This window comes from Sorex araneus, chromosome 1 (assembly GCF_027595985.1).
Source record: "Sorex araneus isolate mSorAra2 chromosome 1, mSorAra2.pri, whole genome shotgun sequence".
NCBI classification, from domain to species: domain Eukaryota; kingdom Metazoa; phylum Chordata; class Mammalia; order Eulipotyphla; family Soricidae; genus Sorex; species Sorex araneus.
In genome coordinates this window covers 35,055,013-35,067,059 of record NC_073302.1, presented here as the reverse complement: position 1 = coordinate 35,067,059, position 12,047 = coordinate 35,055,013, and positions in this window count along the sequence as shown.

Genomic DNA, 12,047 nt, shown 5'->3' with positions numbered 1-12,047 from the left:
ACCGGTGGCAGGGTCTTTCCAGAGTATTTGAGCATAATTATCCTTAGAGGAGGGGTGCTACAGGCGATCGGCCTCGGAGCGACCGGTGTCATCCAGTATAAGGAAATTTAGGACAAACAGGGCATGAGAAAGCAAGAGGCAAAAATTGCCCTTGAAGGTGTACAATGTCTCCTGAGCCTGCAGCTTTAGGAGAGTGTTTTTGAGTGTCTGGTGGGCGAGTTCAACAATGCCTTGACCCTGGGGGTTCTATGGAATGCGGTGACATGTTTTATTCTTAACCGAGCACAGAAGTCTTTGAATTTTTGGCTTGTATAACCAGGACCATTATTTTTTGTGAAACACGGTAAAACCTTCTTTGACTTAATTTTGATAGTTTTTGTACTTTAGTTCAAATCATGAGCTTTCTAACTAACAATTCTACAATACAAACTATGCTTTCAAACACAGAAAGAGCCCTTTGGGTATATATATATATATATATATATATATATACATATATATATATACACACATACACACACATATATATGTATATATACATATATACATACATATACATACAGATATACATACATATACATATTTTAACCAAATTTAGATAATAGCATAGAAAAAAATTTGGACTGTCAATGTTTATGGAAACATAAGAAAACTTTGTTTATTTTGAGGGTTTCTGTACCTTTGTTGCTTGAAAAACAGCTAAATTCCTCATTAAAATTGGCTGAGGCTTGTAAGATAAAGCCTTGCACTTTCTGAATTCTTATTTCACTTTTTAGTTTTCTGGCTCTAGTTCTGTAGCTTTTTCTAGATAGTACATATACTGGAATTCAAAAGAATTTCAACTGTTAATAACTATTAATGTTCTTCCAATAAGAAATTTAGATTAAAACTTTCAATTTTGTTGTAGGCGCCACATTCTAATTAGAAATCTTTGTTTAAACCTGATCTAATAAGTTCCAAAGATACCTAGATCTTTTAAATTGCTGGGCTTCATATCACTCTGATCTCCCTTGATTTTGTTTGCTCAGGTCTAAGAATTACTGACTTCAAACTAGCTCTAACACTCGAGTGTTCCACAGACAGACAGACAGACAGACAGACAGTAAGTTCACTAAAAATTAGTTCACTAAAAACACCACACGTACATGTGCACACGTCTGTAGTTGATCTCTCGATCTGACCCTTCAGAAATGGCAGGGAGAAAACTGACAGACTGAAAAAGGAAGGAGCAGTCCCCAGGGCAAAGTTAAGCCCTGTCGGCCGATTGGGAACATTGCTCCCCATTTCCCTGCCTGACCAGCCAGTCTCCTGCTTATTAAAAATGGGTCAAGAAAGCGCTTTTGTTGATATAAGCCGGCAAAACCTCTTCAAAATTGTTGAAACCTAAGGTGGTCAGATGCTAGCATTTTCCTTTCTTGGTCAAGACTAGTTCTGAGGCGGGGAACTAGTATCTTCTTATCAGACTTGGGGACACAGAAATGAAAACACAGGACAAAGGAATTCAACCTTCCACCAGTGACTGTCTTCACTGGGAGGCTGTTTCTGCCAACTTGACAGAAATGAACAAGAAGTGGGGGCGGGGGGGGGGGGGAACAGGGACACTCATAACAAACCACTCAGATGCATGTCTGGCCGGTGAGGAACTTAGCCATAATGGATCAGCCTGAGAGGTGACTTGCGGCCAGTGTCTAAACCAGCACCACCCTAGACCATATGTTCCTCATGGAATCGCAGACAGCCCTTCTTTTTAACTCTTACTCCCCTCTCTCTGAATGAAGACTTGAATTCCTGAATAAACTGCTGTTTCTTAGACAAACAAATTCAGGAATGGCGTGTCCCTTATTTAAGAGATCAATGAGTTCCGTCCCGACCTTATCCCATGAATGGGGATCAATGGCGTGACCTGTCAATACTAACCAGGGACAAGAGACATCAATGAAGGAAAAAAATTTTACCAGATCTTTTTTCTTAACCTGTACTCCTCTTTCTCTGAATGAATTCTTGACCTCCTTAATAAAGCTCTGTTCCTTAGATAATGAATGGCCCATGCTGAATGGGATGGCAAATGAAAATAGGTACCTGTTTTCTCCCCGCCTCCGAAGATTGCTCGGGCAGCGCTGATCTTACAGGGGCCTCCAATCCGTTGCTGGCGCCGTCCGGTAGTTGGCCGTTCTTCAGGTCCCTGTTCTGGGCGCCACTTGTCCCGTCCCGCGGGACCAAGTTATTCAGTGTCTGAAGAGGCGCTACCTGAAATAGCAAGGGCGAGAAAGAAGAGGGAGACCAAGCAAGGAACTGTTGTCAAGGTCTCGTTTATTGAAGGCGAGTATACAGAATATATAAGCTGAAGGACAAGGCTGCATGCAAGGGGCCAGGGTGGATCATGCGGGGCATTTGCGGGGCATTTGCGTAAGGGGGATCAGCAGGCTGGAACATAATATGCCTGTCATCTTTGTGGGTTTTGCCCTTGGTACAGGATGTCTGTTTCAGAATACAATATCTTGGTGGGCACTCCCTGTCTGGGGAAATGGCTAAGTTCTCCTTTTCCCAGGGTCTCGGTCCCCCACACAGGGGGGCTGGAGTGATAGCACAGCGGGTAGGACATTTGCCTTGCATGCGGCCGACCCGGGTTTGATTCGTAGCATCCCATATGGTCCCCTGAGCACCGCCAGGAGTAATTCCTGAGTGCAGAGCAGGCGTAACCCCTCTGCATTTCCAGGTGTGACCCCAAAAAAGCAAAAACAAAAACAAGTGAAGAGACCCAGAAAATGTTGGTGCTGCCTTTTCAGAGCTAGGGTGACATCCCAAAGGCCCCTGGGAGCTGCTCTGGCCTCTGGGGGCTTCCTTTTCTTCCAAATGACCCTCCTTTGCCCTCTTCTAGTCATCAGTGGGCATCCTGGGGGAAGGCTCAGGCATCGGGACGTGAGGGGCTCAACCTGGCCCCAGGTCCACTTGGGCAAAGCTGCAGGTTTATACCGAGAAGGTCAGTGCGTGAGCTGGCCCAGGGGACTGTCTTGGCTTCCCAGGTTGGCCCATAGCTGGAGTCAGCACAGTTGGTTGCAGGGAATCTGATGAAAATAATCAGCTGCAAGCTCCTAAAACACAAACAGACCAGGATCCAGAGGTCTGAGGAACAGCCCCCTCAGCCAGATGGCTGCAGGAGTCTTGCCAGGGAGAAAAAATGGCCTCCCACCCTGAATTTCCTCTTTGTTCTGGCCCCTGCCCTCCTTAGACGTCATCACGGGCCCCCCACCCATCTGGTGCGCCAGCCACCCAGACTGAGGCCTGTATTTGGGGAGCCAGGGGCTGTTTCTCCCAGATTGGGACTGGAGGGGAGAAAGGGAAGCCAGGCAGAGAAGGGCTCGCATGAGTCACTCTCGGCCAAGGGAGCTCACAGCTGTCTGCAGCTGGGCCCCAAAGTTCATCCTCCTTGGAGGACACTTCCAAGGGTCTGGGAACCCTGCAGGGTGCAGAGCAGGAAGGCATCAGAAAGCCAGCCTGTGTGGGGCAGGCCCTCCGCACACCCCAGCCTCACGCACAGCCCCCTTGCCCCCCCGCCCTCCAATCCCAGCTAGTGGGGATTGGGACACTCGCTTCTGACTAGGTCCAGCTGCTGCCAGGGCTGGAGCAAGTGGTGGCTGGTGTGTCGTGCCCAGCTTGCCCGCTGCAGCTCCCTCAGCAGTATCGAAGGAAACACGAGGTCAGCGTGGGGGCTTTGACTCCTCGTCTATCCTGTGTGATCTTGGATGACTTACCTGACTCCCCTCCCCCTGAGCCTCAGTAGCTTCTTCACCGAGACTCAGTGAGCGAGGCAAATCTGGCCACAGAGCGAGAATAACAAGGCGTTGTGTGTTCAGTGCATGGCGTGCAGCGTCTGGGCCCGAGCCGGCACTCAGTCAACACTCCCTTCCTCTCTCCAGCCAGTGCGGCCTCATTTCTTCCACTTCCCACTCCTAAATTCTTTCACCGATCCGTGATTCAAGAGTTCATTTTTGGCTTTTGGCAAAGCGTCCAGGTACAGTCCCCTCCTGTTTTTCCTCTGAACGCATTCCCATCTGTCCTCCATTGTTAATGAGAGCTCTTCTATTTGCCAGGACATAGTTTGATTTGGTAAAAGCCCACAAATAGTCTCCGCAAGAAGACAAGGCAGGATACAAATGCAGTGAGGTTGCAACCAGCTGTTTTAGCTTCTAGGCGTACTTAAACTGCCCTCTTCTTAAGATGCAATAAAAAAAAAAAAAAGCAAAACCATCCCTTCATGATAACCACGATCACCTACAAACATTGAGGTTGATTATAAAGTATGTGTATAGTTTGGGTTTTTCTGCAGAAACTCTCACTCTTCGTAATATGAATGGCCGAGAGCAATCAGATCATTTCTCGCTCCTGCTACACAGCCAGATTGTCAGGTGGTGGTGGTGGTGGGTGTGGGGTGTCTGCTCCACAGAGGTCTCTGTCAGGTCCTCAGGGTTCTTTGTCACTGGGGAAGGGGAGGGGAAGATAAAGATGCGCTCAGCAGCTCCTCTGTGTGCTTCTTCCACATAGTAATACATATCAGAGTTCAGTGGGGAAAGTCTCGTCTCTCAGAGGACTGATATTAATTCTATTACCTTTGTCGGGAGAAAATAAGCAGGAATGTTAATGTACAACACTGATGTTTCCTATGTAAGTGATCAATGTTTCAAAAACAACAGAGAGAACTGGAGAGATAGTTCCAGGGTTAGAGCACTTGTCTTGGTCACGACTGATTCTGGCTGATCCCCAGCATGGCATTTAATCTCGCGAGCACTACCAGGGCTCACTCCTGACCACAGAAATTGGAATAGCACCTGAGCACCCTGCCACCATTCAACATAGGAAAGCTGCTAATGATTTTTAAAAAATTTTTTATTGAATCACCATGTGGAAAGTTACAAAGCTATCAGGCTTAAGTCATACAATGCTCAAACACCCATTCCTTCACCAGTGCACATGTTCCACCACCAAGAACCCCAGTATACCTCCCCTCCAACCCCCCACCCCCGCCTGTGTGGCTGATGATTTTCACTTTACTTTGATTACATTCAATATTTCAACAGAAAACTCACTATTATTATTTGGAATTTCCCCCCAACAATCAAACCTGCCAAAAAGGCATCATTTAATAATTTGGTTTACATTGCTGAGAATGAAGAGCATGTAAGGTTGCGTGGCTGCGACAGCAGCTGCGTGGTTTTGGATTTCTGGTATTTTAGTAATTAAGTTCAGAGAAATTTCTGCTAGAAATCACATCATTACAAGCTCGTACCTCTGTTTTGTGGGCCTTATAAGATGGCAGTTGCCACGCCACCACCGCCAGGGAAAGAAAAGGCTGAGAGAGAAAAGCCTTTCCCCTCCTGGGGTGGCATAGGGCTGTAGCTTAGTTCACAGTCTAGAGGCATTTCTTTTTTTTTTTTTTAATTTTTTAAAGTAGTTGACAATATTTGATTACACTTAATATTCGAACACCAATTCCACCACCATTAGACCTTCCTGCCACCATATTTTATTTTATTTTTTTATTTTTTTTCCTTTTTTTTAAATTTTTATTATATCACCATGTGGAAAGTTACAAAGTTTTCAGGTTTATGTCTCAGTTATACAATATTCAAACACCATCCCTTCACCAGTGCCCATATTCCACCACCAAAATCCCCAGTATACCCCCCGCCACAGCCCCCCCAACTGTATAACTGATGAATTTCACTTCATTTTCTCTCTACCTTGCTTACATTCCATATTGCAAAACAAAACTCACTATTGTTGTTGGAGTTTCCCCCCAATGAAGACAGCCCTACTAAGGAAGCATTTGATAATTGGTTTGTCATTAAAAGATTGTATGTTTTCAGTTTTTAGAAAAGGTCGCGCGGCCGCTTAAGCGGCTGTGCGGCTCGGATGTGTTCCAGTCCCGCAACCCGGAGCCGTGTTAGTTGCTTCTCAGTGTCGCCAGGGCTCCATCCGGAGAAGGTGTGCCTGCTGTACCTCCTCCGTCTGGATCCCTGGTGTTGTTGGCCCGGATTCGGGTCCGGAGCATTTCTCCGGCCGCGTTGCTCACCAGACTGCCTGGCCTCTTCTCTCAGTCTAGAGGCATTTCTGCAAGAAGCTGCTGGGTGCCGAAAGTAGTTAGTTGGCCTCCGGGATCATGGGCGTTCAGGAACGGAGGGGCCACTCGTATCTACTAATGATTTTAAAAGCAGAACAAGTCCTGTCATCTGCACAGAAACATTCCTCATGACCTCTGCCTTCATTCCGTTCCAGTGGTCCTCTCTTTCTAGTGTACCTACTGGGGACATTATATACTCACCCCAAGAAGATTTAGTGTTTGGAATAGTTTCCTCTGCCTAAGCAGAATTTAAAACTTAAGTTACTAAGGATGTGACGCTACATCATTTCATTGATACTAACTAATATCTGAGTTACTGACTCTATTAGTAATATTTTAAAAAAATTTTATTGTCTCATTTAAAATTTTTCCACTTTTATTGCAATATCATTATGTACAATATTGTTAATGATACTTTCATGCCTTTTTCCATCTGCCATGAGCACCTTCTGCTCTGGACAAGGAGACCTTGTTTGGAAGGAAAGCTGACAGTTGTTAAACTCTGCTCTGGGACTCTGGGATTCCAAGAGAGAATGAGAGGTTCAGGCTGGCCTGGGCATTATGCTCAGTGGAAGCTGCTTCCCGCAGGGGTGTGCTGGGCACACAGCATTGCAGGAACTGGACGGCCCGGAAGTCCTGCCAATCAGGCAGGAACTCTATGTTTATCCATGGACTAAACATTTCCCTGAAAAGAGCTTATGGCTACTCAATATCCCGCCACACCTAGATTTGGTCCCAGGTGCTGGATGGTGTTGGATGATCGGAGTAGCATGTCTGCTCACGAATAAACCTGTGTGTCCACTGTGTGCAGGGTGGGCTTGATGCACTGTTAGCCTTTCTCTGTTGTAGATAAAGGCCATGGTGACCCTTTCCATTTGAATTTCAGATGAACCATGAATTATGTACATGTTTACATGAGAAGCGAATTCATAGTTTATCTGAAATTCAGATGTCACAAGGCGTCTTCTATTTTCATTCTCTGACTCTGGCAACGGCATCTCTGCCTAGGCATGTTTGTTAGCATAGAGGGACTGGCTCATTCCCAGCTCAGGGCAGACCTGCATGTATGTGTGTGTGTAAAATTCTGTGCATGTGTGTATTGTGTGTGCACTGGGGGTGAGCACAGGTGGTTGGGCATAATGAAGCCCAACACTCACAGCTCCTCCCCTCTCTGGCTGTCCCTCAGAGCAAGAGAGACCAGGATGGCTGGAGTGCCAGGCCAGCTTGAGTCCTCTGCCTTCTGCTTTTTGGGTCACACCTGGCGATGCACAGAAATTACTCCTGGCTCTACACTCAGGAATCACCCCTGGCGGTGCTCAGGGGACCATATGGGATGCTGGGAATCAAACCTGGGTCGGCCATGTGCAAGGCAAAGGCCCTACCCGCTGTGCTATTGCTCCAGCCCTGGGTCCTCTGACTTCTGGATGCTGAGTGGCAGTTGGTCTAGATGTATTTGAGGAGGCTCCTCAGGCTGCATCCAGAGAAAGAGCTGAAAGACTGATGGCTGATTAGAGCAGACGAGGAGCTGGGCTCGGGCCTTAGCAGGAGAGAAGGAGGGAAATGAGTGAAACGATCCCCTTGGGGGCAAGGAGGAAGAGAAGGGAGGAGATGCTCATGGGTTGGCAGGCCAGTAGGCTTCTTCTCTTCATCGTCCTCAGTGTCAGGCACAGTAGTTGGCATGGAATCCATGTTCTCTGGGTCTTTGTGGCATGAATGCATGTGTGGAGGCATGTGTAAGAGAAAGAAGAGGGAATGAGGAGGAGGGGGAGGAGGAGGCAGAAAGAAGAATGAGGAAGAAGGAGGTAGGAGGAGGGAGTGGAAAAGAAGAAAGAAGAAGTGAGGGGAGGAGGAGTAGCTGAGAGAGAGGAGGAGAAAGGAGAGGAGGAGGAGGAGGAGAATGAAGAAGAGGAAGAGGAAAAGGAGGAAAGAAGCCAGTTTCATTCACTGAACGGCAGTGAGAGTTCCCGAGAGATGTTAGGCACCCCGAGAGCCAGCTTAGGAGAGCGAGACACAGGCAGGAGAGACAAAGTCCAGGGTGGGAGCAGGTAGACAGTGCCCGCAGGGGTCAGAGTCCGGGACGGTGGAGATGGAGTGGGCGGGGCCCCCAGGAACCTGGGAGGCAGCTGCAGCTGGAGTTGAAGAGTGGGGAGGAGGAGACTGTCTGGGCCTACCGTGCCCCCACAGGAGCCCTGGGAGTAAACTGACCACTGATGTGGAATCTGCCAGAGAGAGCAGGCAAGGGCGGGGCCATCCAAGCCAATCTGCCTATTCGAAGCCAAGTCTGGGTTTCCAGCTGACTGCTGTCAGCCCCGAGTAGCTGGACCGTGGGGCAGAGAGGAGAAGAGAAAGCAGGGGCAGCTGAAGTGAGGAGGGGTCTTTGGGCAGCTGCTGTCTCTGGACCAGCCCAGACAGAAACACATACGAAGCTCAGCAGGGAGGACCTGTAGAAGCAGACCGTGCTGGCCCTCATCACCCCTGGCACGCGGTGTCTGCCAGTTTCACTCCTGACTGAGGCTTTGTGTGGACAAGCCTCCAGCACTGGTCAGTGGCAGTTCACAGGCACGCCCTGGCACTGTGCCTGGAGCATAATAGGTGCTCAATGAAGACAGTTCTCAGTCCTAGGAATTCAAGCACGCCCCCGCATTCCAAGGAATCCCTCCTCATCCCAGGCACAATTTTTCCATCTTTGGGAATCAAATTTCCTTTCCCTTGGGAAGATCTGTCTTTCACTTGGGAATTTGGAATTCCTGGAAATTGCAAAGGCGCTGGAGCTGCCAGCTCACTGTGTGTCAGGAGCCAGTCTGAGTCCCAGGGAACAATGGCTTCATCTTGAGGGACGGCTCCAGCCAGGGTCACCCCGTCTCTGCAGCCTCCCCTTCCTTCCGACACAGCCGGGTTGGCTGTCGGGAACTAGGGGCTTCTCCCAGGCAGGCTCACTGTCTGCGCCGCCTGAGTGTTGGCGGTGATTATTTTTGTTATTTCTCTCCCTAGGTCTAATGTCTCCTCTGATGGGATCATTTCTGTGAATCCAAAGTTTATTTTATTTTATCCAAGCCTCAGACTCATAACCTCCCTGTCTTTGGAGCCCAAAGGTTGCAAAAGACTTGCAGAGACTCATTCCAACACTATCTCCTTCCGGTGATTTTTTAAACACTCACACCCCAAGAGGAAGGTCGGTTTCCTTTAAGAGTTCACTTAGTCAAGATAAATATTGAGCCTCGTGGAGATAAACAACGAGATCACCAATGTACCTTGTGTTAGGTGTAAAGTCTCAAGAAGGATTTTCAGGATTCACTGCAAATTTATTCGTCCTTTCACTGATTCGTCCACCTGACCACATCCCCCATCTCTGCCCACCTCCAGAATGTAAATGAGAGCAGGATCTGCTTCACCCGCTCCAGCCGAGGTGCCCGACACAGTCCTTGAATGAATGAAGGCGCCTTGTCTCTAGAGGGTCAGGAAGCCTGGTATTGGAAACCAAAATCTGACATCATCCTTGGCACCCACGAGTTTGTAGAATGTCCCGCTGATAGCTACAGTCCGGTACAACCACCGTGAGCCTCAGAGACACACAGTGTGCGTGGTCTTGGGAGCAAAGACGCTATTGCTGGGAACAGCACGAAAGGCGTTCCCGAGGAGGGAGTCTCGGATCTCCATTTGATTTCTGCAGCAAACAGTAGACGGGAAACCAAATGAACCCACGGTCTAGAGTGGGCAATCTTGGTTGAGTTGGGAAGATTAAAGAATGTGTAAAAATAAAAAGAAAAGACGCGGGCGAGGAAAGGGAAGCCTCACCGCACCGAGCCAGGCACAGGGCCTAGGGCAGCAGCTGTCTCTCCCGCCACCCGAGTTCGGTAGCCTCCGGCCGCTTCCCCCACCCCGGGGAGGTTGATGGCGAAGATGTGGCAGGCGAAGGAAGGAACGGAGCCAAGATGGTTGGTCTCACTTGCAGTTTATTCCAATCTTCCCTCTATACACTCTCCTCTGGAACTCTCCCCTTGCCCCCTCATACAGCTACCTTAAATCTCCCCGTCCCCCAGCAGCCTGGGGCTTATCTAAAGGTGTGGTTACAATCCATAGGGGGTATAGTTCTATCTCTCAGGGGAATGCCTTCACTAGGACAGAATCTCTCTTTCAGCAGGAGGACCCACCCAAGGGCAGAGTCCCATGAATGTGTTTCTCTTCTCCTCAGCCAGCAAACATATAAGAATTCATAATATTAATCATTTTGTATGGACACAATAAGAGATGCATTAAAGCTTATAGAATTGCTCTCCTGGGGCCATCTCAATCTCAGACTACAGTGCTCAGGCCAGATCAGTCTTTCCTATCCCTAGCAGGGTCCCAGTCTCATAATTACTATTGGATCATGACAGCATTTGTCTATGATCAAGCTCTTAACTTATAGTTAAGAATTAGGCACTTTGGCCAGGCCCATCTCGATGCCAGGGTAGCACATAACTCACCGCTTGCCCTGGATCCTTCCCATCCCACGTCGGGGACCCTACTTTGGGGTGCTAGGAACTGAGGGCAACTGAGGCTTAAGTGGAGAAAGCAGATGTCCAGGAAGGAATATCGAGGCCAATTAAGTCTTAAGTTATAAAAACATAATATTGTCTTCTTGTGTCTATACAAAAAAGACATAGCTTTAAAAGTAAATTATTCAAAAGGCATAAAGAGGAGAGAAAGGCAATGTTATAATATTCAGTGTCCTAGGAAGTTCTGACCTTACCAATTAACAGAGTTTGATTAAGGGAAGAGCAGATAAACTGGTAGAATTGGTTACAGATAAACAAAGGAATGGGAGTGACTCGGGAGCACTTTGATGGGTGTGACTGATAAACCTAAGCTCCTTGGGCAAGGGGAGCAAGGACGAACCAAAGTCAGGCCTAACATATTTAGAGCTATATTCCAACAAAGAAGGCCACCAGGGCTGTGGAGGTGGCCAGAGGACAAACAAGCCACAGGAAGGCAGGGACTCTGTGTGTGTGTGTCCACTTAGCAGGTACCTAGCAGGCTCTCCAGAAATGGAATATGAGACAATGAGCCACTGGGCCGAGGGTAGAAAGATGGGACCTACACGTCTTTTGGGAGGTTTGCTTCACAGTCGCCGTGAGTTCCAATACCTCGTTTCCTGGAGCTACAGTGGTTGTCTTTGCAAGGACCCCCAAGTCCATTCAGCCAGGGTGCCTCTCCATGGAGGAAGTGCTTACCATGCACTCCCATGAAATTGCCCACTCCCCCCCCCCCTTTTTTTGTCCATCTGCTGGCCGGAGCAGCCATCCTTGGTTGTTGCGTCTGTGTGTTGGGCAGCCAAGACTTCAGGTGCAGGATCTGCTGTCTGTCAAAACTGAAGTTCCTTGCCGTCTCTGTGCTTTAACGTCCTGGTCTGTATGTGGAGGCAGGAATAAGAAGCCCCTTGTCGGGGTCTGGAGAGGAACAAGGGGGTCATGCCTGCAACGTTCTCAGTGCTGAAGTGGCCAATGAGAAGATGCTCAATAGTTAGCCTGAAGTTAGGCCTAACCTCCCTTCTGGCTTGGTTTCTTCCTCTGTAAAAGAAGAATCTTTCAGTGTGCGGTTGTTTCTTCTCCCCGCCCCATCTCCTCCCTTCACTGTTTCTGTCCCACTGACAAGGTCACATGCAGACCTGGCTGTGCTATTGTGTTGCTGGTCAGGGGTCGCACGTGAGCTTACAGTGATGGCACACTCTGTCTTGGTGCTCACCAGAGGTGCTCATTTTTTGCTTATTTTTAATTTTATTGGACTGGAGCGATAGCACAGCGGATAGGGCATTTGCCTTGCATATGGCCAACCCGGGTTCGATTCCTCCATCCCTCTCGGAGAGCCTGCAAGCTACCGAAAGTATCCCGCCCACACAGCAGAGCCTGGCAAGCTACCCATGGCATATTCGATATGCCAAAAATAGTGA